The sequence below is a fragment of the Orycteropus afer genome, unplaced genomic scaffold (genome assembly GCF_000298275.1).
Source record: "Orycteropus afer afer isolate SDZICR_OR568_19922 unplaced genomic scaffold, OryAfe1.0 scaffold00888, whole genome shotgun sequence".
Lineage (NCBI taxonomy): Eukaryota > Metazoa > Chordata > Mammalia > Tubulidentata > Orycteropodidae > Orycteropus > Orycteropus afer.
The window spans coordinates 362,359-367,774 of NW_006922475.1; the positions used below are offsets into that span (position 1 = coordinate 362,359).

Genomic DNA, 5,416 nt, shown 5'->3' on the forward strand with positions numbered 1-5,416 from the left:
TTTCTATTATAGTTTCAAAAATCATTAACAAAGTTTGAGGTCGTATTTTTCAGTTAATATATAAAGAATGTCTTTACAAAGATGAATGCTTTTGCACATACAGTACTGTGTTATAAGTGAAGGCAAACATGGGTAGATGGGTGGACAGGCTGAAATAGTAGGTGTGTCTGTGAAGCAGGGAGTGTACCCAAGAACATGTATAGGGTTGCAGACAACAGTCCTATAAGTTTGTGTGTATGATCTGAATTCCCAGGTGTATAGTAGAGCTGACAAGGGGCAAGGTGATAGTCACTGCTTGGTCACATCCAGCTATCCAGAGGGACCAAGTAGTTGAACCTGTGGGCTCGGGACCATAGTCTCAAGGCACATGAAGCTCAATTGGCATAACATACTACACAAAACATTGTTCCACCTCCTACTTTGGTATGTAGTGACTGGCATCTTAAAAGCTAGCAAGCTGCCATCTAGATGTCGTCGTTGTCTCTCCTTGTCCAGAGCAAAGAAGAATGAAGAAAACCAAAAATACATGGATACAATCAGTCCTAGCAACTGGTACACCATCCAATCAGTAGCCTATATGGCTATGAGACCAGAAAAACTAGATGGTGCCTGGCTACCAATGTCAACCTTTGGAAGGGGATCTAGGTAGGAGATCTTGGATAGAGAGGGAGAACAATGTGGACAAAACTCAAAATCATTTGGAGAAAAAAAAGGGGGGGGGTACTAGGTTTGCTGGTGTGATGGAGCCTGGTGGAACCATTGAGACTATGGCCCCTAGCTGCCCTTTAGGTTTGGAATTGAACCCACACCTGTGGTTTTCAGCCAAGCAGAAGACAGGCATATGAGTTGAACATTTACCTGAGGTAGATACACTCCTTGGAGAGAAAAATCATGGGAGAAAGAAGGGCTGCTTAATGCACTGGGAGATAGCTCAGGAGGCAGGAGTGCATGGAGGGATGGACACAGGGAAGAGGTAATTATCCGGAGGAAGTGGGAGGGGAGCTGTTGCATTGTGGTAAATTGTGGTCAATGTCATGAGACAAAGTGTATGTGAACTGTATGGAAAGTGAATTTGCTCTGTAAATTTTCACCCAAATCCCAATTAAAAAAAAAAAGAAAGTCTTTGTGGAGCACGTTGTAATACGGTGTTTTCTTTCATACAGTTACTTCTTTTTTAACTTTTTAATGTGATCAAACAATTATTTTCTGCTTCTTATGTAGGTTTCTTTCCTACTCCAACTAGGTTTATTATAATGTGTTTATCAATAAATATATGGTGATATCACTTTCTTACTTGAAAAATAAGTTATAATTAGAATGTATGATAAAATCAAGCAGTTCTTAATGAAAATGTGAAATAATTCCAAGCATTCTGATTTTAGAAAGTCAATATTTTGGTATAAATTCCTTTTTTTTTTTTTAATAGTACAGAAAGGTGTTAAGTGAAAATAGTCTCTGTGTTTAGAAATAATACCTGCCCAAGGAAATGATTGAATCAGAGAAAAAGCTGTAGAATTTCAGATATAAATTGATGAGTAAGTAATATCTATTAAGACATATTCTAACCAGAACAATTATCTTACACTTCTGCTAAAGGCAATTTGTGAAGAAAACATTTTTTTAAATAAATAAACAAAATAAATTAAATAAGATTTAGTACTATTCATTGTTTTTCCAGAATAAAGGGTGGAAGGCAACAAATACAGCAATATTTTGTACTTTCTAAGATGAAGTTAGATTTGAAATGATTGAACTTAACTGACTTACTGATTTAAAAAGTGTTAATTTATACATATAAACCCTGTAGAATAGCAATCCCTCTGTGGGTTTCTGAGGAGGTATCACTACAGAAGTAGTTTGCCCAGTCTTCCTTCTGAGGAGTGGCTGTGGTGGGTTTGAATTGCCAGTCTTCTGGTTAGCAGTCAGATGCCTTAGGTACTACGCCACCAGAGCACTTCTCTAGAATATAGATTCTTAATTAAGATTAATTTATGGTATAACTAAACAGCTCATTTAATATAATTCAATACCTTCTAACATCTTAACTGCAAATTTTGATAACTATTTATCAGTTTGAATAATAACTTCTGGGGGATGTATTATAAATGTCAAACAAAATATTTTGGTAAATCATTGTTTTATTCTATATTGAAGTTAACTATCAGTTGAGGATCATAAATCTTCAGAGAAAAACACCTACATATGTAAAATGAGTGTTACAAGCAGGAGACTTTCTTATCGAATTTGAATAAGATAATTTGAACTATCCTGATACACCTTCAAATCTACAATGCCTATCTTTATCTTAGTTACTGAAAGAAAAGGGGAATAGGAGATAGGGTGACTAATGTACTGTATTACCCAAGACTGAGAAATTTTGTAGGACATGAGTCCTTCAGTGCTAAAAGATTGCATTTCTTAATGAGAAGACACATGTTTTACTTATTTAGAGTCTTTTGACTTTTAGTCCTTATAGTTCAGTTTATTTGAGTAGTAGATGTTTAGATTACCTATATGATTACTTATGTATTGATCATTACTGGTGATTGGAATGCAAAAGTTGGAAAGGAAGAATCATCAGTAGTTTGAAAATATGGCCTTGGTGATAGAAATGATGCTGGACATCAAGTGATAAAATTTTAATTTTGTAAGACCAACAACTTAATTCATCGTAAATACCTTTTTTAACAACATGAACTGTGGCTGTACATATGGACCTTACCAGATAAAATACACAGGAATCAGATCGACTACATCTGTGGAAAAAGGCAATGGAGAAGCTCTATATCATCAGTCAGAACAAAGCCAGGAGCTGACTGTGGAACAGACCATAAATTGCTCCTATGCAAGTTCAACTTGAAGCTGAAGAAAATTAAAGTAAGTCCACAAAAGGCAAAATATGACTGAGATTATATACCAGTTGAATTTTCAGACCACCTGAAGAATGGATTTGACACACTGAACACCAGCGAGTGAAGATCAGACAAGTTGTGGGGTGACATTCAGAACATCATAACATGAAGAAAGCAAATGGTCATTAAAAAGACAAAAAAGGAAGAAAAGACCAAAATGGATGGCAGAGGAGACTCTGAAACTTACTGTTCAACCTAGAGTAGCTAAAGCAAATGGAAGAAATGAAGAAATAAAAGAGTTGAACTGAAGATTTCAAAGGATTACTGAAGAAGACAAAACATTATAATGAAATGTGCAAGAACTTGGAGTTAGAAATCCAAAAGTGAAGAACATACTTGGCATTTTTCAAGCTGAAGAAAAAATTCAAGCCTTGAGTTACAGTATTGAAGGATTCTCTGGGCAAAATATTGAATGATGTAGGAAACATCAAAAGAAGAGTCACTATACCAAAAGTATTGGTTGACATTCTGCCATGTCAGGAGGTATCATATGATCAAGAACCAATGTTATTGAATGAAGAAGTCCAAGTGCACTGAAGGAATTGACGAAAAACAAAACTCCAGGAATTGACTGAATGTTCATTGAGATGTTTCTACAAACAGATGCAATGTGGGAGGCACTTAGTCCTTTATGCCAAGAGATTTGGAAGACGGACACCTGGCCAACTGACTGGAAGAGATTAATATTGGTGCCCATTGCAAAGTAAGGTGATCCAACAAAATGTGGAAATTATTGAATAATACCATTAATAGCTATCTCTCTCAATGCTGTCGAGTCGGATGTGACTTATAGTGACCCCTCCTTGGGTTTTCAAGGTGGTATCTCTATGGAAATAGATTGCCCAGTCTTCTTTCTGAGGAGTGGCTGATGGGTTTGAACTGCCAGCCTTCTGGTTAGCAGTCAAATGCCTTAGGCACTACGCTACCAGAGCTCCTGTCATTAATAGCACACACAAGTAAAATTTTGCTGAAGATAATGCAACAACGTCTTCAGTAGTATATTGACAGGGAATTTCCAGAAATTCAAGCTGGACCCAGAAGAGGACCAGGAACGAGACATAGTATTGGTGATGTCAAATGGATCTTGGCTGAAAGCAAAGAATACCAGAAAGATACTTATCTGTGCTTTTTTGACTATGCAAAGACATTTGACTGTGTTGATCATAACAAATTATGGAGAAGATTATAAAGAATGGGAGTTTCCAAAACACTTAATTGTGCTCATGAGGAACCTAACCAGCAGCCTATTGTTCAAACAGAACAAGAGGATCCTGCATGGTTTCAAATGGGGTGTGTGTGTGTGTACATTAGCATTGTATTGTTTGACCATGCTTACTCAATCTTTATGTTGAGCAAATAATCTGAGAAGCTAGACTCTATCAAGAACAATGTGGCATCAGTATTGGAGGAAGAATCGTTAACAGCCTATGATATACAGATGACATTGCCTTGTGTGCTGAATGTGAAGTTGACTTTTGAAGCACTTCCTGATGAAGATCAAAGACTATGTTATGGATTACACCTCAACATAAAGAAAACAAAAATCCTCTTAACTGGACCAGTAAGCTACATCATAATAAATGGAGAAAAGATTGAAGTTGTCAAAGATTTAATTTTATTTGTATATATCATCAACACCCATGAAGCAGTAGTCAAGACATCAGATGTCATATTGCACCGAGCTTGTATGCTGCAAGGGACTTCTTTAAAGTGTTAAACAGTTAAGATGTCACTTCGAAGACTGAGGTATGCCTAACCCCATCCATGGTATTTTCAGACACTTCAGATGCATGTGAAAGCCGGTGTTGAGGAATACTGAAATTACCATGGACTACCAGAAGAATGAACAAATCTGTCCTTGAAGAAGAATGCTCCTTGGAAACAAGAGTGGCCAGACTTTGTCTCATGTATTTTGGTCATATTGTCAGAAGGGACCATTTCCTGGAGATGGATGTCATGCTTGATAAAGTAGAGGGTCAGCAAAAAAAGGGAACGACCCTCAGAAATGGATTGACATAGTTACTGTAACACTGGCTCAAGAATAGCAAGGATTGTGAGGATGGTACTTGACTGGGCAGTGTTTTGTTCTGTTGTACATAGAGTCGCTATGAGTTGGAGCCAACTCTGAGGGTGCCTAACAACAGCAACAACAAAACACATGATTACCTGATAGGTATGATAATGGCTGATGTCTCACAGTGCAGTAACAAATATAGAGTACCTATTTTGATCCAGGTATTACTGTTCAAAGCACTAGGCTCTTTATTGTCTTTATAAAATTTATTTATTTTTTTTGGATTTTTGTTTTTAAGACACTTAATTTGCATATGCCCCAAACCTTGACTGTTCTTTGAAATCTTCCCATGTTACTTCATTACACTATAAAGGTCAGAATAGATTACAGAAAATAAAGTGAGATTGTTGTTGTTATGTGCCATTGAGTTGGACCAACTCATAGTGACTCCTTCTTGAGTTTCTGAGGTGGTATCAGTACGAAAGTAGAC

The 5,416-nt window shown here is 36.8% G+C and overlaps 1 protein-coding gene across 1 annotated transcript in view; it reads left to right on the forward strand.

The window, feature by feature from the left end:
- KDM6A (lysine demethylase 6A) overlaps positions 1 to 5,416 on the forward strand; it is a 245,741-nt gene that overhangs the window by 143,054 nt on the left and 97,271 nt on the right. The gene's annotated exons all lie outside the window — the stretch shown is intronic.